Genomic DNA, 27943 nt, shown 5'->3' with positions numbered 1-27943 from the left:
GTGTGTGATGCCTATCCATCTTAATGGGAGACAGACCTGCCAATGAGAAGGAATTTTAGTGGGTGTTTGCTAATCACTACCAAGGCCTCCCTTCCTCCCCCTGATTCCCATATTTTGTCTGTTGTAGACTAGGACTTGGCTCACCTCTTGGGCTAGTTTGGCGAACTCTCCATCCTGCAGGACTCAGGGGCGCTACAACTTTGAGTTCTGAAGACCAGTTACTTCACTGGCCTCATATACTGTTCGTGGTGGTCCTGCTGCAGTGACTCTGCAGGTAGTCCCGCTAGTGTGATATACTGTGGTAGAGAGGTAATGCAGTCTCTGCAGGTAATTTCTGTTGACGGATATGCCGCGGATATAATTTTCTGTGGTGGCACTGCAGGTAAGTTCTGCTGTCTGTAGTGCGATATGTTGCAGGGCTATCCCGCCGCTGCGCAGTGAGTTCTAGTGTGGTCAGGAATCTCGTAGAGTTGACATGCGGGGTGGGCAGGGCAGAGTTATAGCTTCACTGTTCTTACTTTGATCTCTGTTGCCTTTTTTCTGTTCTTTTCCCTTTTCCTTAGGAAGCAGCGTGCCAGGATGGGAATGACACAGCCGAAGATGCCCGCAGAACAGAAGAAGCGATGAATGATGGGCAGAAGCGCTGCAAGGTAAGGCTGTTCGCGCAGAAGAAAGATGCATGCCTACTGGAGACCGATCCAAACATGGTGAGTGTCACTCTGCAGGTGCAGAAAACACAAAGCATGTTTCTCAGCCTGGGTGTGGCTTAAATAGTCTCTGGGTATCTCAGGTGCCTCTGGGCTGAACAACAGCCAAAAGACTAGACCGCACATGCAGTTCTGGGAGCCAAAATATGTGGGGGCATCCATCTTGTCCCCATCAATGCACTACAAGTCCAATACCCAATGTTATCCTATGGGAGTGAGTGAGTCTGGTGCCACAAGCGCCAAGTCTGACTGTGGGTCTTTGGAGGGATGGAGAGGCCCTTGAGGGCCATGCAGGTGATCGTGGCCTAGCTCCAGCCTGACATCTTGGAGGACTGGGAACATGTGGGGCAGGAATCATGACAGCTTGCTAAGAGCAACGCGAATATGATTTCAACTTTACAATTGAACTTTAGGAAGCTAAAAAAGATAGCATACACAGAGTGGTCTGGTGCCTCGTGGGTGCTCATTTGAAAGTCTCTGTTAGGTATCCAACATCGAGCTGAATGTGAGTAAAAGGAATGTTGAGATCGAAGTGGTCATGCAATTGGTCAAGCTAAATCCTGTGCACATTCTAAAGTCTTTGATAGTTTAAAGTACATCACAGTTGGTCCAAGCCCGGCTGAGGGAGACTAATTGATTGAAACTGGAAGGGATCTGAGCCTAGTAGAGGGGGATCCAAGTTTGAACTTTTGTTTTCAAATTGAAAATGAACTGAGCCCGGCTGAGGGGGATCTAGGGTGAACACTCTAATTGAATACTGTTAAGGATTTCAATCAGGCACACACCCGGGTCTCGCCTAGCATGCAGTACGCAATGAAATACTTATTTATTATGTCTATAGGTTCAATATTCTGAGTGATATATGTTAGGGAGAATTCTCTGTAAAGGCTAATTTCCCAAACCTAGTGAGTCCCCCAGCAGCTTTGCAGGATTTTTGGGGTTTATTTCTTTCTCCTGCTAAGAGTGGGACTCTTTTACTCCCACTCTTAGACATGATTTGAGGTGTTCCTTTGTCTTTCCATATGTTTTATGGGCTATGGGGTCTTTTACTCCATATGGTCTCATGTGGGTTACACAGCACCCTCCGTGCCATAACCCAGGGGTGTCGTAGCGACCCCCAAACATAGACTCCATACCCTGGGACTGACTACTGTCTCCCAGGGCATGTAAAGTCACCATTGGCTTTACTAGTCCTAAATTATGAACAGAAACCATTACAAACCATCATATTGTGGACGTACTGGTCGGGGCAATTCGATTGCCCCGGGGTCTGTTGTTCGAGGGGGCATGTCTCCGTCCCCCTGATCGAGTTTTGGCTGGTGACAGTGGATACTACTTTTTATATTCGACCGCGAATATATCTCTATGGGATTTTCCCATTGTTCGAGGCTACCAACTTTAATTATTTAATTCCTATAGCCTCGAATATACCGCCGGGTTATTTATTTAATATTAATTCACCGGTTGGTGTTTTTTGCCAGAACTCGATTCTAAAATGGTGTTTGTGACTCCAACCCAAGTCGAGCCCTTTGTTCCACTTTTTGGCGGGCTTCTCCACAGAAGCCTCCAAAAGTGGTGCCACTCTGTCTGGGTACCACAGGGGGTGTAGGAGGGGGTTTAGGCACCCTGGACTGAGTTGCCTTGGCAACTAAAGTCGCACTCTTGTGTGATTGGCCCAAGTGGTGAGCCTGCCGGCTCACCACTTAGCATGTTTGATTGACAGCTAGGCTGAGTGAATGGGGTTATGCTGCATAAAAACAGGGCTTTGGGGACTGGAACTTCAGAAGTCGCCACAGGACCTAAGAATCCGAGGAGGGAGAAGCTGAGCCGACCTGCAACGACACCACTGGTGGAGCCCTGCTGAACCGTCTCACCACTTTTCCCGACGACAGAGGAGATCTCCAGTCCGGAGAGTCTTCTTCCTTTGACTGGTAGGGATAACCAGTTTTGCCTTCTTTTCACCTTCCTGGAGCATCTCATGGCCGCCTTGCCTGTGCCAAGCACCCCGGCAACCGGAATACCACGGTTTACCACTACCGCGAATAGAGGGGTAGTACCTTTTAACCGAAGAACTCTGCAGCTGGTTTCTTCCCTGGCAGTGCAACGACCTTCATCTTTTCTCCACGGCGAGACCTCCTCTTCCTCTGGACGAAACACAGACTTGCACCCGCTGCCAGGAACAATTGCCCCCACTGGAGCTTCCTTCCCACTTAAGGTACAGTGTCCCGCCTGGCTTCCCTTTCGATAGATCATTCGGGTTGACAATAAAGCCTCGACTTTCTAACCTGGGCTGGCCTGGGACAACCTAGCTAACTTTTCCGGACTTTAATTTTATTCTTTGTGTGCGAACTACAAGACTCTTTGGGCATAACCCCACTGTGTGAACCTGGACCCCTTCTGCTTGCTCTCCCCAAGAGTGGGCCTTGCAATTGACTTCCTTGGACTCCAGTAGAACTCTGCCTATCCTGCCTTACTGTGGTTCTTTAAAAAGTATTGAAATTCGTGTGTTTCCACAACTCTGCCTTTTTCCCTCCCTTTTTTATAACTTATTAGAGTGCCATCTTATGTTAAGCGCTCACCTCTGTCTGAAAATAAGTGGTGTTTCTCATTAAGACTTGTCTAATAAGTAATTAGGGTTGTATATATATAATAGTGACTGTGTGCTGAATTTACATACCTCTTTGTGCTAGTGTAATTTATAAGTGTGTCTTTAAATAATTATATACTTTTACACCAAAGCTCTGGTCAGTGTTTGCTTGTGCTACTGTATCTCTGTACCTATTGTGTATACTCTATATACTGCCTAACTCTTCTTGAGGGAAGTCTGACTGCTCAGCCACAGCTACCAAGTGAATCTGTGTGGTACAGACTGCTACCAAGTGGGTTTACTGCCAAACACCTGTAGTCTTAAATCTTTTGCAGTGGTCCCTAAGGGAACTGCACAGGTTTCTGCCTAACAATATACCACTCATATCACACCCTTATCAAAATGCCCCCCGCCCCAGGTCACAGTGGACCAGGAATCAGGCTGGTTTGTAAAGGTAAATATGTATTTATTTATTTAAAATTCAAATCAATACACTTTTTATATATATATGGGGCAGCAATCACCAATGTGGTGACAATACAATCAGAAAATAAGTAAAGCAATTGAATTCACTTATAGTAATGCAGAATAGGAAACACAGGAAAAAACAGTTTTGACTTATGAAAAGATAGCGTTTAGGTTAATATTTCCTCCTGCAAAGTTCTTAATTCACAAATGAGCAATTTTACACAGATGTAAGTAATCAGCAGGCATTCAGGAATAAAAGAACAGCGTATAGAGTTTGAATATAATCTTCCCCCCACAAACAAGAGACAAAAGCACTTTTGGAAATGGACCCTTTTTAAACTGACAGTTGGAAATGGCTTTGTGAACAATGAAAAGTGTGCAAAAATATTTACATTGATAGAAATTCTTATGAGAGCAATACTGAATAGGTTCTACCAAACATGAGCGACAAGATAAACAACAGTACACACTTTAGATCAGATTATTGATATTGATATTTTATTTCTATCGCGCTCGTACACAAGTGTTTCAGAGTGCGACAAGGCAAGGGAGGGGAACAGGGCAGAACAAAACAGCGATCTTACTAGGCCCAGTGACATTGAGAACGCGCAAGTGCATGGGAGAGGGGGGAGGTGAAAAGTGCATGGAAGGAGGGAGAAGTGGAAAGTGTGAAGCAAAGGAGAAACAGATAAATAACAATAAATAAATAATAGAGGTAAAAAACAGTGGTAGTGCAGCCAGCAATTTGCAAGTGCTAGGTTTAAGCCAGCAGACAGGGTAGGTCTGATAAGTGCAGGAAGAAAAAGGAGGGGCTGTATGGGTACAGATACAGACCCCAGTGCAAGGGGTGGCCCAGAGGCAGTGCGGGAGGGTGGCAGGGTGAGCAGGTACCTGGGCCCGGACGACAGAGGGTGGCCACGGTGCCAAGAGAGAACAGATCAGCAGGGGAGAGGGGGAGTGAAGGCAGAAGAAAAGAGGAAGGTCTTGAGGTGCTTCAGGAAGCCTAGATGGTTCTCCTCAAGTTTTAGAGGGGCAGGGAGGCTGTTCCAGAGGGAGGCCCCAGCCGAAGACAGAGATCTACCCCCAGCTCGTTTCTTTGAACAACGACTGACCCTGAGGCCGTTGGAGGTAGAGAAGCGAAGAGCTCGAGTGGAGAGGTATTTGCGGATGGATAACTGAAGGTATTTTGGGCCCAGGCCCCAGAAAGCCTTGTGGACAATGCAGAGGGTTTTGAATTTAATCCTTGCATCCACTGGGAGCCAATGGAGAGATTTCAGAGCTGGAGAGATACGGTCCCAGGGCTTGAGGCCAAGGACAAGTCTCGCAGTCCTGTTCTGGATTAGTTGCATAGGGCAGAGAGTAGAGGCAGGTAGATTTACAAAGAGGCTGTTACAATAGTCCATGCTAGAGAGAACCAGAGCTTGGGATACCATGAGCTTCTGAGGGAAGGCAGAGTACCTCTGAGGAGGTGCAGTAGGAAGTCTGACTTTTTAGAGACCTCAGAGATGTGGGCGGAGAAGAAAAGGGTGGAGTCGAAGATGACCCCAAGGTTCTTAGTCTTGCAGGTGGGGGTAGGAGGAGGGCCAAAGGAGGCCGGCCAGAGAGTGAGGGGAAAGGATGGTGAAGGTGTGCCGATGAGGAGGATCTCCGTCTTGCTGGCATTCAGACAAAGAACATTGGCGGCACACCAATCTTGAATGGCAGTTAGGCAATCCGAGATGAGAGACGGAGAGGAGGTGGCAGAGGGCAGCCTGAAAATGAGTTGAGTGTCATCAGCGTAGCACTGGAAATGTGAACAGAACGTGGCAATGCAGTGGGCGAGAGTTGCCAGGTATTGGTTGAAAAGCCAAGGCAAGAGGTTAGACCCCATGGGGAACACCACAGGTAGATAGGAAGATAGATGAAAGGAAGGATCCAAGTTGGACCTGGGAGGGTCGATCTGAGAGGAAAGATGTCATGATCTCTGCTTCCAAAAGATCAGGACTTGCCCGACTCCCTTGGAAGCAGACCCATAACCCCGGTTCCGAGTGCCAACCAGTCCCAATTGGGACCTTTTGGACCCTGTCCTGGCACCAGTGGCACCAAGCTCATAAAGATGCCCAGTCCCAGCGCTGGAAGCGCTGGGCTCATAATGCTTGGGTGGACTTACCTGCAGCAGACCATGCTGCTTACTTACCTGCCAGTTGAACCCCTGATCCTCTTCTGTTTGGGACTACTTTTCCTGTTGGGTGGGGCAGGAGCCACTCGCTAGGTTCAGAACACTGGAACTCTTCTGGAAAGCAGGAACTCTTTTCTTACCTAGGCGTGGCTGTGGAAGGAGACACCTAAGCACTACAGGAGGCTATTTAAACCACACCCGATGGATGAATCTTGCTTTGCGTTATTCTGCATTCTCTGCAGCAGAACGCTCATCGTGTCTTCTGCTTCTGATCCTGGGCCTAAGGGAACAAAGGCTTACCATCCTGGAATCCAGTCTTCAGCAGCACCTGTAAAGACAAAGAAAGAACAGGTTAGCACTACGGTCTTCAGTGGCAGCGCATCTCTTACCTGGTCCATCGGCTGTCACCAACGCCTCGCGCTGCATTCCGGCATCTGAAAGACAAAGGCTTACCTACTCTTCGCATGCTCCGGAGGTCTTCGCACTGCATTCCGGCATCTGAAAGACAAAAGCTTACCAGCTCTTCGCACGCTCCGGAGGCCTTCGGCGCTGCATCCCGCATCTGAAAGACAAAAGAAGGTGCGTTTAAAGACATTGGGCAACTTTATTACTCACGTGCCATTACTCCTTCCCACGCCGAATCCAGTGGGTATTCCAGCACCCTTCAGCTTCTCTAAAGCTCTGAACTTGTACCTGCAAGATAAAAGGGACAGTTAGTGCGCATCGTGAAGCAGGCTGCAAGCGCTTACTTACGTGCTTCCGGGAGCTTCTATTCCTCACGCGGGTTCGATCCTCAACTCTCATCAGCCCGCCATCCGCCATCGCCGGAACCCTGCAAAACAAGAGATATCATTACAAAAGACTTTTAAGACATTTGAAGTGCCCAGAACTTACCGTTCGTGCAGTTAACGACGGACAGCAGTCCTCTGAGGTCAAGAGGCCTGCACCCTTATCCAGTGAAGAAACTGGTTACGGCACTCTGCCCCGAGGCAGATGGAGAGCTCGGCGTTCACTTACCTAAGGTGAGGGTGTTAACCTTTGGGGTTCTACAGGAGAAGAGAAAGGGAAGAGGAGAGAGACACCCAATAATCCCAGTTCATTAATCCCATATTTTCTATCTGCAGACATCTTACTCTTCGAGTCAGACATACAGTGCACAGAGGTCCAGCCCAAAGAGCCAACCGTGTGTTACACATCACCTTTGAAGATACAGCATTCACCCAGTCAAGACCGGCGCCTCTGCGGGAATCAGGTGAGCGTTACAAAAGAGGTCAGCCAGGCCAGAGCCTGATCAGTGATACCTAGGTTTTCACGGAGACCGTTGAGCAGGATGGTGTGGTTGACCGTGTCGAAGGCAGAAGAGAGATTGAAGAGGATGAGGACAGAGGGAATGTTAGAGGCAAGGTTGGAGAGCAGATCTTCACGGATGTTCAGCAGAGCAGTTTCCGTGCTTCTGGCAGCTCTGAAGCCAGACTGGTGGTCATGGAGACAGCCAACAGAATTGGAATGAAGGTTAAGCTGAGAGATGGCCAGCTTTTCCAGGAGTTTGCCCAGAAAGGGAGCAATGGAAATTGGTCGATAGTTAGCTGGACAATAAGGATCAGCTGTGGGTTTCTTGAGAAGAGGATGCACAAAAGAGTGCTTCAGTGGGGAGGGGAAGGATACCGAGGCAAAGGAGTGGTTGCAAAAATCAGCAAGGGCAGGAGCAAGAGTGTCAATGCGGTCCTTGATGGTTTTAGAGGAACACGGATGAACCTGTTTTGACGAGGCTTTCATAATGGAATGGAAGTTAAGAAACACTTTGGATGGGAAAAGACACGTGTAAAACTTTTGCAAAATGCAAATTCACTGTAAAATTTCACTATGCGATTTTTAATAAAAACGGGTCAAATATGCTGTTTCGCACTGTTTGTAGTTGTGGATATAGCTACAGATCCTAGGTTTAACTGAGAGTTGAAATGAAGTCTCTAGCTATAAAATTATGTAAGTTTTAGTGAGAGGTGTTTTTTAAATAAATAGAACAGAGAAAAGCAGAAATTCGGTTTTATAAATGACAGATTGGGTTTATTTAAACTATATTAATGGCTAAGAAAAATAGAATGCCACCCGTGAATCTCCACAGTTACTCACGGCCGGTTGTAACTCTTCACGTGTGATACTCAGTTTTTCATTCTGGGAATTACTTTATCTAATACAAATCACTAATGGCTTATAGTTTAATGAATCAAATGAGAATAAATCAGCCCAAGAATGGTTCTGACAATATTAGAGGTTCTGAAGTTAAAGATGGGATAGGTTGAGATTGGGGTAGGACAAGGAAAATATATATTATGGGTTACTATGATTCCTGTTTATACTTACAGTCCACTGTAATTTAAGATTGGACCGTCAGGGTTCTGGTCATCCCGAATCGAGTCTACCGGCAGCAGGGCACCTCTGACAGGATGGTCAGCTGGGCGGTTCTGGTCAATTGGACTGGCACCTCAGACTGGATTTGGATTGGATTGGCCCTTCTGGTCACTGGACACGGTAGATTAGTGGGATGGCAAGTTTCAGCAGGCAAGCCTTAATGGTAGCAAGCCAGACTGGATCAGAATTAAATTCCTGAATTTCTTTTGGGATGGTTCAGGATTTGGGCCTAGCTGAAAAGAGTTCAGCAATTGCTGGGACTGGGTTTTGCAAAGTAGTCTGGATCAGGACAAGATGAAGAGGTCAGGAACAAAGCGCTGTGCGGAAATCAGGAGGTAGTCAGCAATCAGTGTGTGTCTGTGTGTGGTGAAGTTCCTATATTTATCATGACAAGTGGCATCACAAAGTTTATGGTAGGGGCAGAATTTCAAACCACACTCCCACGGCTGTGAGTGGTCAAAGGCACTTGCCTTTTCTTGATTGAGAGTCAGAAAGAGCTGTCATCTTTATGATGTGATTTGGGAACACCCACATTGGTTTAAACCACAATTTAAGTTTCCCAAAAATGCACATTCCTATAATTATGCCCTCTAATAAAATCAGACACACATATTACCTATTTTGTGGGTTACCCTTACGTCTAACTCCCATCTCAGTGAGAGCTATCTTTGTCATTCTGTGGAATTTTGTCAATTTTAATCATAACAGTTTGGCCTAACAATTCCTAATTCAGTCCATATCTGGGCGATTAACCCTAGAACGCGGGTATACAATATTATATTTGCAGCATCAATAGTTTTGCCACAATGATTCTTTTCATGTAACTTTGGTTCCTTATGTAGTAAAGGGTTCACTAACATCTCCACAGAAAGAGCATTAAATTAGATTTATCACACCAAATTTTAGATTTGTCCCCCTTCATGTTGCAAAGTTACAGGTTTTAACAGGTTTTCAAAACTTAATCACAAATAGGCATTTTAAGCAACAGATTTCTTTTAGCAGTTGTTTTCTCTCCTTTCAACAGACAACAGCTGTCATATCCCTTTGATCAGGGTGGGGGTCCAGAGTGAAGTTTCCTGCCCCTCCCCAGAAGGGATCAGTGTTTGGCCTGCCATTGTCCTTGGCTGGGCCAAAGACGAATGTCTGATGAGGTCTTTGTTCTAAATATGCAAGAACCTCCAGCATCAATTAAGCTTTCCTGGTAGCAGCAGAGTGTCAACATGAAGTGTCAATCTTTCCCATGCTGGGCACTGTCCAGTCAGAATAAACCAGTTAACTCCTACTTGGTTACTTTAAGATTCACCTAAAATCTTTCATTTAAAATATATAAAATTAACATAGTTTATAGGGGATTTTGACAATTAAAGGAATTAAGCCCTTCACAACAACATGCTTTTAAACAGGCAAATGTTGCACCTCTTCAGGGAAAAAGCACATTTAAATGGAGTCTTTTACATCAGCTTTTCCTCTGCAGCACCCACACATTGTATGCACCATTATTTCTGTCCTTGAGTGCTGGGATTTTTTTTTCTTCTCAGTTTGGAGATATGTATCCAGCCTTTTGTTTGGAGTTTTCTCTGCACAGCTGAAATTGGTATATGTTGCCACATTTATCCGCATTTTTCCTGTGGAACTTTAAATAAATGTTGCTGGGTTGCCTTTTTCATGAAATACATTTCTTAGCTGCTGTCAGTCAGTAAGGCCCGGTTACTCTGAGCCACCTGGAGGATCTGTGATTTCAGTACACTTTTAATTTCAATGGTTCACTTGGAAAATGACTGAATTTAGTGCAAAACAGCACTTTGAAGGTTCCAATTGGTTGGGGAAACTGCATTTGAAAAGGCATTTTCGGTTTTTAGCCCACTTTTGTGGCCTTCCTTCATGTTAAATGTAACAGCACCCACTGGCATTCTCCTTCAGTAAGTTATGTTTTTACCCCAACTTTGACTGTGTGTGGCACGGGTGTGCAGCCTTTTGTGATGGTGAACCACGTGCAGTTTTACAGATTTGTGCGTGCACAGGGGTTAGCGCATCAATTTTTGGCTGTTTCTTTTCCCATTGGCAAAGGGGTGCAGTGGGGCGCATTGGCATGGGTAAAATTATCCCAGAAAGCTGGAGAAAGGAAAATTACATGTGTGTGTTGTTTATGGTACAGCAGACCCTCTGCATCAAGAGACTTGAAGGAAGTAAACAGACTTGGACACAGAAGGTCTTGAACTGTGTAAATGGAACTATCTCCTTGTGCTGCAGAAGCCAGAGTGTGTGCTTTGCTCGAGTGAAACACCTTGTCCCGGGCTGAGAATGTGGGGAAGGGAGACCAACGGCCTGAACATCCTGACTTATCTTTTTATGAACACTTCTTTCTTTTTCATGAACATTACCCCACACTGTTTGTAACTTAGCGGTAAGGATTGCCAATAGGTTTTTAGAACGCTCTTAGGCTTCTTCGACACGAGGACCCAGTTCCATTACAAGCATCAGGGCCATCTATGCCCAAGTTTCTTAGGTTATCAAAAGTCTCTGGCTTCAGAGGGTCTGGTATATCAAACAAATGAAAAGTTCCTTTCCAACTATTCACGTAGTGCGATTCACTCTTCAGCCTGGATACCCTCAGCCGGGTTCAGATCCCCTTTTCACAATTAGTCTCTCTCAGCCGGGTTCGGACCAATTACAGTTTGTATGCCTTTTCTCGGGTGACTCACGGTTCACCCCAGAATCCCTTCAGTTGGGCTCTGATCCCTTTTCACAATTAATCTCCCTCAGCCGGGTTCGGACAATTACAGTTTGTTTTAGTTATCAAAGACTTTCGAATGTGAACAGGGTTTGGCTTGCCCCATTGCAGGAGCACTTCGATATCACAGTTCACAATTTTACACTCTCAGTTGGATACCTAACAGAGTCCTTCGAATGAGGACCCACGTGGTGCCGGACCACTCTGTATATGGTATCTTGGCTTTCAAATGTTCAGTCACTCCTTAGATATTCAATTAAATTTGCGTCACTCATCACATACGCCTTACTCTCTGTTCTTGTCAGGAAACCACGACTATCCAAAGGCTCTAAAGACTCCCAAGGTATCTTCCCTCGGATTCCTGAGTCAGTGATTTTCAACCTTTCCACGCCTGCTTCACGCGTTCCTCAAAGAACACGAAAACAGCATGTGCTTAGATCATCCAGTACTACCTCAACACATTATGGGTCCTTTAGGGAGCGTTGGGGGCTGCCATGCAGACGCTGGTGTTCTGCATTTCGAGGGTCACGTGTGCAGTCACATTAGACCTGTTTTCCAACCGATCACGTGTGGTTTCATTCATTCTTATGCCCCGCCCTCGCTCAGTTCGCTGCTAAATTTATTTCTGCAGCCGTATTGACTTCCTCGCTATATTCTGTTCTCGTATCCTGAACCCTGCTACGCTCTACGGACATTCTCTTGCTTTGCCCTTCTGTCCTTGTAAGAAGATTCCTGTTGCCGAATACTGGAAAGCTTTTGACCCGTCTTTGCCTCCCGATTTAGTCCTTGCTCTTGCCCGCACTGTTACTGACTCGGAATTTCCAACGGACTCCATCTTTTGATCACGCTTATTCTACCACGTGCGCTGTACAGGTTGGAACTGTCAGGATTGTTCCCTAAGTGCCACGCTTTGAATCTAACGTTTTCTCTTGAACCACTAAAAACTGTGTTTGGAACTTATCACTCACGTCCCACTCAGCCAACTACCATCCATAGGATCATCATTGGTGCTCGGACTAGAAACTGCCCTTTTGAGCACGTAGGTGTCCGCGTGCCGGTGGGTCTCAGGAAGAGCTGGAACATTACTGCTCGGACTAAAGACTGCCTTTTTGAGCATTGTTAGGCATCCTCGTGCCGGCAGGTGTTAGGAGGAGCTCCCATTTCATCACCCTGAGTATATTGAAGTCATCTCTTTTTCTACAAATCAAACAACAACCCAGTAAAACTCTTTAAGTACTTAAAAACTGTGAATTGCTTATGTCTTATATCTAATTGGTTAGGGTTACTCACATTGCTAATCCAGTGTGTTGCGCTTGCTCACAGGATAACGCCTATCTTGAATAAGAACATGGATCCTTACTACCATCAGGGAATATACCTGTTGACATAAGGTGTATGTAACGGATACATTTCTGCCATTCAGTAGTCATTGTCATCGTTGTAGTGTTAACGCTGTGTTTTCTTTACAGGCCAGCGGAATCCTATGCCGTCCATCCATCTTTGGGTCAATTGACTTCTCAGGCAGTTCCTACGTACGCCTGAGAGGTACATTGGCAAAAAGAACTCAACGGCTACACAACAGGTTCAACTGCCTGAGTGGAACTCCTTCCTTGGAAGTACACGGGAGTTCTAACATATTCAGAAGCCGACATTATGGACGCCACAAACAATCCACTGGCAGCCTTGGCTCAGTTGGTGGCAGACCTACGGGCTGACATCTCAGCTGCTCATGAAGCCACCCAACACCGTATCCATGATTTGCAAGTTGGAATGCTGGCGAGCGGAGCAGGCGCCTCTGCTTCTGCATCCAGGTCAGATTCCAACTTCTGGTGGTCCATCCGCTAAGCCGGAGCACGTCCCTGTTTAAATGTCAGCACAATTTCCCCTAGCCCCTCCAGAACGATTTCATGGCGACCCCAGGACTTTCCGGACTTTTATGAACCAGTGACAGTTGCACTTCCTGTGCCGTCCGTCCTCATTTCCGGACTCCACTACCAAGCAAGCTTTTGTTTTATCATATTTAGGTGGAACTGCGGCCGTCTGGGCTAATCCGTTGTTGGAGCAGGGGAGTCATTTACTTTATGATTGTGGTGCAATGATCACCGCCATGTCACGTGTCTTTGACACGAGATACAAATCCCAGGCCACTGACTTAGAATTGCTTGCTTTGCAACAAGGGGATACGCCCGTGTTGGCATATCTAGCCAAATTCAACCAACTAGTGGCCAAAACAGGCTGGCCTAATGTTACGAAGGCTGCCTTGTTTTATAAGAGTTTATCCGATGCTTTGAAGGATGTTTTAGCCACTGTGCCTGTGGTTCCTACCACCGTTCCAGAGTTGTTGGATCTGGCTCTCTAAATAGACACACGTAAGTCTGAACGGAAAGGGGAAAGGAGAGGCATGATTCCTATTCCTTCTCCCATAGGTGTTCCTCCCGCAGACAATGGGGAACCCATGCAGATTGGTTCTATCCTACTCCTTTGTCTTCGGAGGAAAGAGAACACCATAAGAAAAGCAATCTATGCTTCTATTGCGGTTCTTCAGAGCACTACATAAGAGCATGCCCTAAAAAACCTAAAAAACAGGGACATGCCACATGCCCGGCAATAGAGGGAGCCCCTTTGCCGAGCAACAAGAATCGGGGCTCCTGTGTGTTGGTACCGTTTGTTTTGTACGCCTCTCTTGCCTACCCTTCCAGGAAACCATGGCCCATTGAGGCGGTTTTGGATTCTGGAGCAGCAGGGAACTACATCGATGCACAATTCGTGCGCGAGTGGGATATCCCTGTTACACCTAAAGAACACCCTTAGTTGGTCAACGCAGTAGATGGCACCACATTGCTATCAGGTTTGGTCACAGAACATACCATAGACGTAACCATGACCCTTGTCACTGGACATGCGGAAATCATACATTTTGATATCATTGCTGCACCACAGTTCAAAGTCACACTAGGTTTGCCATGGTTGGTGCTGCATAATCCGTTGGTTGACTGGCAGACAGGGTTAGTCACATTCACCTCAGGGAACTGTGATACTCAACGCCTGTCCTCGGAGGCGAAGTCGTTCAGCCCGTGTCGTTCAACTAGGTTTGTCATAGCATCCAGTGCTTTCAAGATGGGAGCACATCTGGAGATTTTGAAGGTGGCAGATTGGTCAAATGAGGCAACTTTTTAAAACATATATTTTAGACAAGTAGATCACGTTGCTGGTAAGTAAGCTTTAAACGAGCATAATCCGAGCCTTTGGGTCTTGACATAGAATACAGATTTTCTAAACATTGTAAGGCAGGCATGGTATCAAAGTAAGACAGACACAAGTGAGAACAGTGCAAGGGTGTTTATTGAACTTTATCAAGGGTGTGATAAACAGCTATCTAAACCTAAATCTAAGATGGGAGCAAGCTATGACCATCAAATAATAATAATGAAGTCCTAGTGGAGTCTCATTAAAATAAAAGGGCCTATACTGAAAAACCTATTGCCAATCCTTACCGCTAAGGTACAAATAGTGTGAGGTAATGTTCATGAAAATGATAAGTCAGGATGTTCAGGCCGTTGGTCTCCCTTCCCCACGATTTTAGCATGGGAAAAGGCGTTTAACTCGAGCATAGCACACTCTTAGGCTTTATTCGGCACAAGAAACCAGTTCCATTACAAGCATCAGGTCCTTCTATGCCCAAGTCACTTAGGTTATCAAATGTCTCTGGCTTCAGAGGGTCTGATGTATCAAAAAAACAAAAAGTTCCTTTCCAACTATTCACGTAGTGCGATTCAGTCTTCAGCCTGGATACCCTCAGCCAGGTTCAGATCCCCTTTTCACAATTAGTCCCTCTCAGCTGGGTTCGGACCAATTACAGTTCGTATGCCTTTTCTCGGGTGACTCACAGTTTACCCCGGTACCCACTCAGTTGGGCTCTGATCCCCTTTTCACAATTAATCTCCATCAGCCGGGTTTGGATAATTACAGTTTGTTTTAGTTATCGAAGACTTTCGAATGTGAACAGAGTTTGACTTGAAACTCGCCCTGAGGAAGGACTTTGTCCGAAATGCATTGGCAAGGGCTTCTGCCACAATAAATACAATAAAGAAAAATTGCAAAACAACAATGCATAAGTGATTTAATAGCAAGCATACAACGGGGGTCCTCACATGGATGATTGACCACCAAAGAAGTATTATATACCTAAAATCAAATCTAAAACTATAATACAAGTTAAGTAGTGTTTAGTACATAAACAGGCGTCTCCAAAGCTCAGTGGAAGTGCCACTGAGCTGTTTTCTCTTGTTCCTTTTTCTGTGGCATTGTGTATGTCGCATGTTTTGGATGACGCCTTGAATCTCGACATTAACCCATAATCTACATTCATAATCTACATTCAAACAAACTTTTTTGAAGAGAGCGAGCCGCCTTTTTCATTCAGTTTGCTCACCAGAGTTTGACTTGACCCATTGTAGGACCAATTCAATATCACAGTACACAATTTTAGACTCTCAGTTGGATACCTAACAGAGTCCTTCGAATGAGGACCCACATGGTGCCGGACCTCTCTGTATATGGTATCTTGGCTTTCAAAAGTTCAGTCACTCCTTAGATATTCAATTATATTTGCGTCGCTCATCACATACGCCTCACTCTCTGTTCTTGTCAGAAAACCACAACTATCCAAAGGCTCTGTAGATTTTCAAGGTATCTTACCGTAGATTCCTTGAGTCAGTGTTTTTCAACCTTCTTACCCCTGCTTCACACGTTCCTCAAAGAACACGAAAATGGCATGTGCTAAGATGATCCTGCACTACCCCAACGCACTATTCGTCCTTAAGTGAGTGTTGTTGGTTGCCATGGAGATGCTGGTGTTCTGCATTTCAAGGGTCACATGTGTGCTCACGTTAGACCCGTTTTCCAGCCGATCACGTGTGGTTTCATTCATTCTTATGCCCCGCCCTCGCTCAGTTCCCTACTTCTGAATTTGTTTCTGCAGCTGTATTGACTTCCTCGCACTGTTTCCGACTCGGAATTTCCAACAGACTCCATGTTTTAATCACGCTTATTCTACCCGTGTGCTGTACAGGTTGGAACTGTCAGGATTGTTCCCTAAGTTCCGCCCTTTGAATCTAATGTTTTCTCTTGAACCACTAAGAACTGCGTTTGGAACTTATCATTAAGTCTCACTCAGTCAACTACCATCCATAGGATCATCATTGGTGCACGGACTAGAGACTGCCTTTTTGAGCACATAGGCGTCCGCGTGGCGGTAGTTTTCAGGAGGAGCTGGAACATTACTGCTCGGACTAGAGACTGCCTTTTTGAGAATTGTTAGACGTCCTTGTAGCGGCGAGTGTTAGGAGGAGCTCCCATTTCATCACCCTGAGTGTATTGAAGTCTTCTCGTTTTCTACAGATCAAACAACAACCTGGTAAGACTCTTTAAGTACTTAAAAACTGTGTATTGCTTACCTCTTATAACTAATTGGTTAGGGTGTCAGGTTTCCACACTAAGCTCTTCATACTTTCAGGTTCTCAGGTAACTGTAGGCATTTCAAGCATTTGTTCTGGAGGAGTAGAGGGGAGGTCTGTTTAAGTATGTCACGACTCGCTCCCTTCGCGCCCGTTCCCATCACTTGGGGGCATGATTTGGGGTTTATTCCCTACTGGACCTTTCCTCCGAACCTTATGCTACAGTGCTGTGATGAATTGGGAGCGCTAAATCCCTATTTTCCAAGCTACTTCCCTTCCGGATCCATTCCAGGTTTTTGGCAGCCAGCATGCTTCTTTAACCAAATGACTATGCTTCCCAGAATGCCTAGCCCACTGCTCCACCTCCACCCTTGCAGGACAAGGTTGGGTGGAGTATAGGCAACAGCTGTGGCTGCAGGTGCAGCAATCAGCACACCAGAGGCGTGTGCTCGTTAAGCAGCTTTAAAAGCCTCAGTCTTACTTCAGTCCAGCGCTGGTCATCGTTTGCAGTGTTCCTGTTGTGACTAGTCCCTTGTTCCTTGCCTTTGTACCTAGTTCCTAGTTCCTGTTTTCTTGTTCCTCCGCCCTGAATTTCGGATTCATGCGCTAATTGATTTCTGCTCCCTTGATTCCCTTTTTGTCTTCCTCTGTTTGCAGGCAGCATTTCTCAGTGCTTTCCCCTTTTAGATGCAGCCCAGTTTGTCTGTGTTCTATATTTCTTTGACTCTGTCCTTTGCTGCTGTAAACCCGTATGCCTTAGCCCTCCTCTTAGATTAGCATCCTGTCTTTCCCTTGGAGGGGTAGGGGGAAGTTTGCATTGGTTATTTCGTTTTTCCCTGCTCCTTATTTTCCATTGGGATCCATTCCATGTTTTCCATTGCACAGCTGCATTTATTTCCCATTTGATATTTAGGTTTGGTGTGCGGTTGTAGCTAGCTCCTGTGTGAATGCTTATGTTTTCCTCACTAATTTGTAAACACTATTCCAACTTAGGTATTTAGTTTTCCTCCCATTGCTGTTATAGCCTTTCTAGGTCCCAGTTTCATCAACAGGATTCGTGGGCTAGCTGACATTCAAGAGGTTTATCTCGTCCTCATGAGTACTGTTCTTTAGTTCCCTTATTTAATACCATCAAGAGTGTTAGTTCACAGATCCTGTCATTGCTTGCCCTCCACGTGGGTTTAGCGCTGTCAGTACCTGTAACAGCACTTGGGGGTAAGGCGCTTGCCGACTTTCCTCGCGGTCAGGTGCTTACCCCACATCCCTTTTCATATATTGGTTTTGTTGTCACACTCTATTTGCACTCCTGGGTTCTAGCATACATGAGTCTTTGTTCCTGTGTGCACGTAGTTTAATTCGAAGCCTTTCACTGTGTAATTTAGTGCACATTTCCCTTGCCATATTCACTGCCTTTGTACTCGCCTGACTAATCCTGACAGAATGACCAGCCCAAACTTCCCATTGAATATGGCAAGTTTAAGAAAGAAAGGCAGCAAGGCCTCTAACATGTTTGTATAGAAAGCTTCCCCTACATTTACCTGTGACAATCAATTCACTAGTCCTGACTTAAATGAACTCCTTGTCACGAATGGGCATTTACGTGCAAAGTATTTTTCCCATAGGATGGCACATCCTACATTGCCTGATCCTAGTTCTATCTTTTGTTTTGATTCTGATTCTATGTCAGCGCAAGCCTTAGCCGCAGAAAACAACACACTGTTAGACTTATTATACAAGAGTACCTCTGTTGTTGAACCCCATGATTCCAGTTGTGCTTCACCTCAGATAGAACAGTTTCATGGTACAAACATAAAGAATGGAGGGGTTCCTTGCATAACTTGTGTTTTCTACCCTCAGTCTAAAGCATACTCCTTTGCACACGTACATACTGTAGTCCCTAATGCCAAGAGGTCTAATGTCAATAGTTTGCTTAAGGGAAACACAGACCAAGTTGGTAAGAGAAACTATAAATCACAGAACCTGCAAGCAGTAGAGGACAATGTACAATCGGTGCACATCCAGATTGCTAGTGCAGGATCCAGCCCTGATGCCACTATGCCTCCCCCTGTGCCTACTGATAGTGATGTACAGTTAATGCAGGGCATGCTAAGAGCTAAGCTTGAGGAGTTAAGACAAGAATTCATTTCTTTACAAGAGGAGAATAAGACCTTGCACTCTTTACTGAATACACCTCAGACTTTATCCGTTGATGTTGATGAAGTGAACACTGTTCAGCCCCTGAGTGCAGAGACTTTGGTAAACCATGATATTTGTCAATATGTTAGATCTATTGGGAGTGAAAGTCTTTCTTCTAGCACAGCGCTTAATCTGGGCACAGTTTCTAAAAATTGTTCTGCTGTTTGTCAGGGATTGCAGTTAGCTGAAGATTTACAAGCCACTCCTTTACCTAAAATTTCCTGTGTAGCAGTTTGTCATAATTCTGAGCTAGCACACATACAAGCTTCTGATTTCCAAACACAATCCACAGTGGTGGCATACACAGATTCAGTAACTACAGTAGGCTTAGGCCCTGCTCTTGATACAGCTGCTGAGACTGAAGTAGATGTTAAAGCTGATGTGGAAAACAATGTTACCTCTGGGTTCACTCTTCCTTCTGCCAATTCTGATCAATACGAACAGTCAGAGACAGTACAGATTTCATGTTCTGATGGACTCATTCCACAGTATACAGAACCAAAAAACCGGCAGGCGATTCCTGAACTGTTGATTGTTAATCTGCCTCTTTCAGAAGCTAAAACAGAGGAATGGACAATTGACGAAATCCTGATTAACAGAGACTTTACTATGGTGATTCCACTGGTTGATTTTGACTTCTACAAAGAAAGAGACTCTGTGTCACCCACTAAAGAAAGGGACTGCAAGGGTACAGCTCAGTCTTTGGTTACTGGTGCCAAGGAGTCTACTGCCCTAAAGGTGCCCTCCATTCTTGAGCCACCAATGTGTCTGTCAACTTCTGAGACTTCTGTCTGTCCTCCTACAACCATTGACTCTTCTATGATCCAATCCACAGCCCTGCAGTCATCTTTGGCACACGTGTCTTCAACCAATGAACCGCTGCCATGTCTGCCATTTACTCAAGAGCCAGTCCCCAAGACCTGGACATGTTTGTATCCAGCAACCGAGATTGCTTCAGCTTGCATGCCTTCAGCCTCAAGGTTTCCCCTGGCCTGCCTGTCTTCAGCTACAGTGACTCATCCTGCAGATCATCCTTCAGCTTTAGAGCCTCCGGTAGTCCATCAAAAGTGCATGTCTTCAGTCCCGGAGTATACTGAGTATTTGCCTTCAGTTCATGAGACGCCTGTATCCTGCTTAGCCTCGCTGCCAATATCAGAGGTATACCTGTCTACACCATCAGATCCTGCTGTATTTTCTTCTGCTCCAGCGATTCCTCCTGAATCCCAACCATTTACTGTCAATGAACGTCTAGCTTGCCTTTCTTTTGCTTCAGGAGGAGCACCAGAAGGCCTGCCTTTTCCACAAGACGATTCTCCCAACTGCTTCACTTTAGCATCAGAGCCTCCTAAAAATGCAGCATCAGAGTTTGAGACTTTTGCCAGCTCCCGCTTCAGAGTCATCAAGCTGGACCAAGTGGTGAGTCAGAACCACTCACCTGGGTGTGCACAGGGGGTGGTGCAGACCAGCGTATTACCTACAGGACTTGTGCAACAGAATTCCACCAAGAAGCACCAGTTGGGTGCTAGTAGCCAAAGGAAGGGAATGACTGCTGCAGTTCAAAATGTGTCTGTTATTGCTCCTTCTGCGAGTGTGCCTGAAATACCAAGTACTGCGTCTATCACTCCTATCAGTATGCCAAACGTCTCTGCTGTTGTATCCCACGTGCAACAAGGTGGTTACACGACTGTCACCAGGAGTACCAGCCTTGTACAACCCATTGGACTTTCAGGTCTCCAAGGCGTAGAACATGTGCAGTCAAACCTTAGTCACTTTCAACCACAAGCCTTTTCCCAGATGGATGACAGAAGAAAATCTGAACCTCTACCTCAGCCGCCACCTTCTCTAATGGCTGAACATAAACCTTTCCTGAAGCCAGCAATTTCCTCACCTCCCGCATGTCCACTCTCGGCAGAAAGGCTAACAGGGCTTCTACCATTGTCTAAGGCATGTTGCACCAGCCTGCCTCCCTCCTCAAAGACTTATAAGGGTCCACTCCCAGTGACTGAGCTTCCTGGATCTTCCAACTCTGCTTCAGGTCCTGCAAGTCCTTCATGCCTTTCTTCGAACCATGAGTCTCTTCCTCACCAGAAGCCACCGTTTCCATCAGTACCACCTCCAAAGACAAAGCACTCCTATCATGGAAGTCCATCTGCCTTTGCCCACAGGCCACCATTTCCATCAGTGCCACCTCCAAAGAAAAAGCACTCCCGTCATGGAAAGAAGATGTCTCGTGTGGGTGGCGGGCACCCGAAGACGGCCGTAGGAGGGGGTATACTGTCACGACTCGCTCCCTTCGCCCCCGTTCCCACCACTTGGGGGCATGATTTGGTGTTTATTCCCTACTGGACCTTTCCTCCGAACCTTATGCTACAGTGCTGTGATGAATTGGGAGCGCTAAATCCCTATTTTCCAAGCTACTTCCTTTCCGGATCTATTCCAGGTTTTTGGCAGCCAGCATGCTTCTTTAACCAAATGACTATGCTTCCCAGAATGCCTGGCCCACTGCTCCACCTCCACCCTTGCAGGACAAGGTTGGGTGGAGGATAGGCAACAGCTGTGGCTGCAGGTGCAGCAATCAGCACACCAGAGGCGTGTGCTCGTTAAGCAGCTTTAAAAGCCTCGGTCTTACTTCAGTCCAGCGCTGGTCATCGTTTGCAGTGTTCCTGTTGTGACTAGTCCCTTGTTCCTTGTTCCTTGCCTTTGTACCTAGTTCCTAGTTCCTGTTTTCTTGTTCCTCCGCCCTGAATTTCGGATTCATGCGGTAATTGATTTCTGCTCCCTTGATTCCCTTTTTGTCTTCCTCTGTTTGCAGGCAGCATTTCTCAGTGCTTTCCCCTTTTAGATGCAGCCCAGTTTGTCTGTGTTCTATATTTCTTCGACTCTGTCCTTTGCTGCTGTAAACCCGTATGCCTTAGCCTTCCTCTTAGATTAGCATCCTGTCTTTCCCTTGGAGGGGTAGGGGGAAGTTTGCATTGGTTATTTCGTTTTTCCCTGCTCCTGATCCTTATTTTCCATTGGGATCCATTCCATGTTTTCCATTGCACAACTGCATTTATTTCCCATTTGATATTTAGGTGTGGTGTGCGGTTGTAGCTAGCTCCTGTGTGAATGCTTATGTTTTCCTCACTAATTTGTAAACACTATTCCAACTTAGGTTTTTAGTTTTCCTCCCATTGCTGTTATAGCCTTTCTAGGTCCCAATTTCATCAACAGGATTCGTGGGCTAGCTGACATTCAAGAGGTTTATCTCGTCCTCGAGAGTACTGTTCTTGAGTTCCCTTATTTAATACCATCAAGAGTTCACAGATCCTGTCATTGCTTGCCCTCCACGTGGGTTTAGCGCTGTCAGTACCTGTAACAGCAATTGGGGGTAAGGCGCTTGCCGACTTTCCTCGCGGTCAGGTGCTTACCCCACATCCCTTTTCATATATTGGTTTTGTTGTCACACTCTATTTGCACTCCTGGGTTCTAGCATACATGAGTCTTTGTTCCTGTGTGCACGTAGTTTAATTCGAAGCCTTTCACTGTGTAATTTAGTGCACATTTCCCTTGCCATATTCGCTGCCTTTGTACTCGCCTGACTAATCCTGACAAAGTATTAGGCTGGTTGAGGAAGAGGGCTTGGTTTGGGGTGGCGGTTTTTGGTTAAGGGTTTGTTTTCCTTAACGTTCCACTATCAGGAAGTCTTAGCTTCCTCAGGCCAAGATGGTGGACCAACTTTACAGCAGTGATTGGCTCTGACATTGTGTTGTCATTTGGAACCGTCAGTGGAGTTCTAAACTGCCTTTCATTTTAGTTTTCATCTGAGTAGGTCATAGTATTGTTATCTCCTGTTAATAAAGAGTTTTAAAGTTACTAGAAAATCTATAGTCCAATTATTTTAGTGAAAGGTTAAGTCCAATCCAAGTTAGGTGAAAGAAGAACTCAGCTGCAGAGTTCATCAGAAGAAAACTTGAGCGACAGAGAAAGCAGAGCAGTAGTGACCTCAGAAGACCAGTCTAAGCTAAGTGTGCTAAGTGTGCTACAATTTTTTAATGAATATTTATGAAGTCTTGAATAAACTGTAAAGGTCTACTGAATCATTTCCTAAGGGAGAGACTGTAGAGGGTAACTAGTGAGGAGTTGCAATAGCTAAAGTAGAAGTTGCAGTATTATGTGGAGAAAGCAGTAAGAAGCAATAGCGTGTTTTTCTTTTTTTATGCCTCTCAAGACGAAAGCGAATGCACAGACTAGATATTTTTAAGAGCACTTTCAGTAAATTTGGACTTTGTAAAGAAGCGGGTGATCTTCCACATCAGAAGTCTACAGTAAGTGAAGAAAGGGACTTCGCGCGCAGCCGCGTGATGATCTTTTGTATTAGTCAAGCATAATAAGCAACAGAGAAGATGTGCAGTGATATTTTAAGTAGCAAAAATAATTGACTTTGGGCAATTAAATTGAAGGTCACCAGTGAGGAAGAGAAAGAGTCGAGGAAGACACTAGAGGAGGTTTCAACGTAGAGCAAACTGATTGTGGCAATGGAAGGACTCTCACAACAGCTTCACAGTCAGTCCAAGAAGTCCTAAAGGCAATAGAGCTTAGGCTACAGGTAAAGTAGGTATTGAGTTGAGGGTGGTGGTTGTAGTTCTAATTGAGTTAGATCAGCAGAGTTAACATATATTGCAATTCCCTTTTAGGACTTCTACTGACCAGGCCAAATCTTTTGAAGACAGGCAGAAGACACGAGCAGTAGAAGATCTTGAGTTTATTATTTTCTCAATTCTCCTTTCCCTTTGGGTTTGCCTGTCCAATAGTTTTATAGTAACAGGATTGTTGGGCCGGCGGGCTTAGAGGGTCTGGTGGGCCAGCTTCACTCCTGCGGGATTCTTCAGGCCGTCATGACAGAATGAAAGGCCCACATAATTGATCCTGCCTGAGTGAAGATGGACCCAGAGTCAGGATTGAGTTTGGTCACTTTGGGGAAGATTTTAATGGAGGTGAGGGAAGAATTGAAGGAGGCAAGGAAAGAAACTTTGTTCTTAGGAGTTAAGATGGAGGAACTAAGTACTCAGGTGAATAAAGGAGATTCAGCAGGACCCTCTGGGTTGAGGTTGAGCATTGACAAGGAACCGCCAATTTTGTATCCTGAAGGAGGGAACTTTAAGGGGTCTAAGGGTTTGGCGTAAACAGACAGGAGAGGTCATGTTCTTTCAGGTTTAACTATGGTTACTACACCATTAGCACCCCCGGAAAGATTTGGTGGAGATTTCAGAAAATTAAAATCTTCTCCTAAGCAGTGTGAGGTGCATTTCATGTGCAGGCCAGAGTCGTTTCCCACAGAAACTTTCAGGGTAGCATTTATTATTTCTTAGCTTACAGGGGAAGCGGCATCTTGGTCTGTGCCATTGGTTGAGATGGGAGCTGCCAAGCTACATAGTTGGTTGTAATTTAAGACTGCTTTTGGAAGAATGTTCGACAGAAGAATGCTATCACAGAGTCTGAATGGAGAGTTGTCAGAGTTGCACCAAGGAAGTCGAGAGTTGGTGGCTTATATTACCAGGATTAGGAGGTTAGTTTTAGAAAGTGGTTAGCACGAAGAAAAGAGAGCTTCAATTTTTTTTATTGAGGTCTGCGTAAGGAGTTAAAGGTAACCTTGTCAACCATTGTAGAGAGACCAACCTCTTATGAAGACTTGATTTCCTTGGTTATGCAATTGGATGTGAGGCTCAGTGAGAGAAGGTCAGAAAAGCGAAGACATTTTTCTTAGACTAGGGTCTGGGTTAGGATGAGCCTCCAAGAACAGAGTAGGTGGTGAAGGAGGTTAAGGGTTCTGTGTGGGAAGGCCAGGTTAGACCACCGTTGACCAAGGAGGAGAAAGACAGGAGGCGAAAGGAAAATGTGTGTCTATATTGTGGTAACAGTACTCATTTTGTAGGAAGATGCCCACGCACCCCAAGACGTTTTCAACTGTTTGCTGGAAGAGGACAACAGGTGGAAATTACCATCCAGACTGCTATTCTACACATCACACTAAACGTATCCTTAACTTGGGAAGGTAAGCTTACGTGTGGCGCCCGATGTGTCATCGACTCGGGGGCAACTGAGAATATTATGGATGTTGGATTGGTGGGAAAGTTGGGAGTTTCAGTAGTTCAAAAGGGGTTCCCTGAACAGGTATGGGCAGTGGATGGAACGCAGCTTACCTCTGGGTTCATAACACAAATAACAGGTCAACTGAAAATGAGGATTGGGGAAGAACATTGTGAGGAAATACTTTTTGAGCTCATAGATGCGCCACAATTACAGATTATTTTGGGCACGCCATGGTTATCGTTACATATTCCCATGATTGATTGGGGAAAAGGACAGTGGAATTTAAGCCAGAGTATTGTAGAGAGCAATGTTTGGTGGAGGTTCTTGAGGAAGGTCAGGAGGAAATGTTTAAGTTGCAGCGAGCTTGTTTAGCAGCAGGGTTGGTGAAGGAACATGTAGTGGGGCCTGTGGCTGGGGTACAGCCTGAGTGTTATCAGGAGTTTCAGGATGTATTCGATAAACAGGAAGCAAATTAACTACTGCCTCATTGCCCATTCGACTGTAAGATAGACATAGAAGATGGAGCACCAATTCCGTGTGGTAGAATTTATGCTCTCACTGAGAAGGAGAATGAGTTTTTAAAAGAATATCTAGAGGAGAATCTTGCAAAGGGCTTTATTCGACACTCACAATCACCTGCGGCTTCACCTTTGTTTTTCGTTCCCAAGAAAGATAGCACTCTAAGGACTTGTATCGACAGAGCATTAAATAAGATTACAATCAAGAATCGTTATCCTTTACCTTTAATATCGGTAATGTTGGATCGGATTCAGGGTGCCAAGATCTTTACGAAGTTGGACCTTAGAGGGGCTTATCATCTGATTTGTGTTCGAGAAGGTGACGAGTGAAAGACCACATTTAGAACTCGCTACCGACGCTTCGAGTAACAAGTGATGCCGTTTGGTCTTTGCAACGCTGCAGCTGCTTTCCAATTTTTCATCAGTCAAGTGCTTTGCAAATATCTGGATGTATTTGAAGTAGCATATATAGATTAAATATTGATTTTCTCGAAAGAACAAGAGCAGCATGTGGAGTATGTAAAGAAAGTTTTGGTGAAGTTGCAAGAGAACCATCTGTTCACTAAGTTGGAGAAGAGCCAATTTCACACGGATCTTGTGGAATTCCTGGGTTTCGTGCTATCTCCAGAGGGTCTTGAGATGGATTTGAGTAAAGTTAAGGCAGTGAAAGATTGGCCTCAGCCGACTTCAGTGCAATATATACAGAGCTTTCTAGGATTTGCAAATTTTTATCGCCGGTTCATCCAGAATTTTTCACAAGTTGGCACTCCAATTACTAAATTGCTGAAATAAGGAGTGAAGTTTATTTGGAGTGAAGAGGCCGAAAGAGCATTTCAATTTCCGAAGGAGAAGTTTATTTCTGGACCATTTCTGTTACATCCAGATGTTGATCAACCCTTCTTCGTAGAGGCTGATGCTTCCGATTGTGCTATGGGTGCGGTATTATCTGAACGCCATCCGGAAACGGGACCGATTCATCCAGTGGCGTTCTTTTCAAAGAGGGTTTCGCCGGCAGAAAGAAATTATACGATCTCCGATAGAGAACTTCTGGCCATCAAGGCAGTGTTCGAGGAATGGAGGCATTATCTTCAGGGAGGACGTCGTCGAGTCACAGTTTTGACAGATCATAGAAATTTGACTTTTCTTCATTCAGCTAAGACTTTAACAACAAGACAACTGCTTTGGCCATTGTTTTTTGCAGAATTGGATTTTGTGATTACGTTTAAGCCAGAACGTCAGAATGGGAAGGCGGATGCTTCGTCCCCATGTTTTCCAGGGAGCATGAAGACTGATGTTTGTACTCCTGTATTGTTGTTGTCTGAGAAGAATTTTACTGTGTGAGAGTTGCACAAGGGAATTGATTTTCAGAAACAAATTCAACAAGCATTGTCGAGGAAGCAATTAGAGGAATGGGAAGCCGAAGATCCTGTGCGAAGGATAAAGGAAGGTTTACCTTATGTGGATGCAAGATTATTTTTACCTTCTGAGGAGTTACGGGAAGAGGCATTATTGTCATAATTCACTGTTAGCTAGGCACCCGGGCGTTGAGAAGACGTTGGAATTGTTGCGGAGAGAATTCTGGTGGGAAAAGATGCGTGAGGACACCGAAAATTACGTCAGAACCTGTGAGATTTGTGTTAGAGCGAAGTCTGATCATCAGAGAGCTGCCGGGTTACTTATGCCTCTTCCAATTTGTGAGGAGGTCAAAGAGGCAATAGAGATAAAAGACAGCCCCATTCTAACTTTCAGACCCAGCACCCACAATGTTACATCAGCAGGACAGAACAAAACTACATGTCCCATAAACCACCACGGGAAATGGAGACCAGGTGGGGGAAAAGATAAAATGAACAAAGGGAAGCGGTATAGATACAGCCCTGTCATGCGGTACAGTGACAGATACCCACATAGCAGCAGTACAGGTTGGGATGGACAAACAGTGCATGGAGCAGGGGGGAGATATGAAGGCAAACTGGCTGCAGGTGTGGGACAGACAGTGCATGGAGCAGGGCGGAGGAGTGAAGGCAAACTCGCTGCAGGTGTGGGAAGTGGGCAGGAAAGGCGGGTGGAAGCTGAGAGGAAGGGAGGAGCAAAGTATGAGTTAAAAGAAGCCCCGGGAAACTCATCAGCTGTCTCTCATTACAGCAGCAGCCCTGGCCAGAGACCACAGAGGAGTGGGAGGAATCCCCAGGTGATGTACATTGGGTGTACTAGGAGGCTGAAGGCTCGGCACCGCGGAGATCCTTATCAGGAGGCAGAGCCTCCGCCAGGAGAGGCTCGAAGAGTGGCAGCGCCGGGGCACTACTGAAACGGATTCACTGACAAGGAAAATCTGTCCGTAAACCATTTTCAAAGGACATTGTTTCCGTGGGTTTACCCTCTCTGTTTGTTTTTTCCTTTTTTTCAAAACCCAATTTGGACAGCTGGCAAAGGAATGGAAAGCTAGTGTCCGGGGAAAGGAATTTATGTGACCTGATTAATTTTCTTTCAAAGAGGAGCCAAGCTTAAGAGGACATTCATGCGAACTCTGAATTGATCCACCTTTTTTCCGAGCAAGCCTGCTGAACCACATTTAAGCATGTTTTGTTGTTTATAACGAGAGGCTGTGTGAAAATTTAACTCAAATCATACCTTGTGAACC

The 27943-nt window shown here is 45.5% G+C and overlaps 1 long non-coding RNA gene across 1 annotated transcript; it reads left to right on the top strand.

The window, feature by feature from the left end:
- Nucleotides 1–562: 562 nt before the first annotated feature.
- On the top strand, nucleotides 563–27529 carry LOC138493359 (uncharacterized). Its single transcript, XR_011276395.1, has 3 exons — nucleotides 563–650; nucleotides 24627–24746; nucleotides 27448–27529. It is a non-coding gene; the product is annotated as an uncharacterized lncRNA (long non-coding RNA).
- Nucleotides 27530–27943: the final 414 nt, after the last annotated feature.

Source organism: Ambystoma mexicanum, chromosome 10 (assembly GCF_040938575.1).
Source record: "Ambystoma mexicanum isolate Mex_15411 chromosome 10, UKY_AmexF1_1, whole genome shotgun sequence".
Classification (NCBI taxonomy): Eukaryota; Metazoa; Chordata; class Amphibia; order Caudata; family Ambystomatidae; genus Ambystoma; species Ambystoma mexicanum.
The sequence above is the reverse complement of the archived record's forward strand: the minus strand, read 5'-3'. Positions and strand labels throughout refer to the sequence as shown.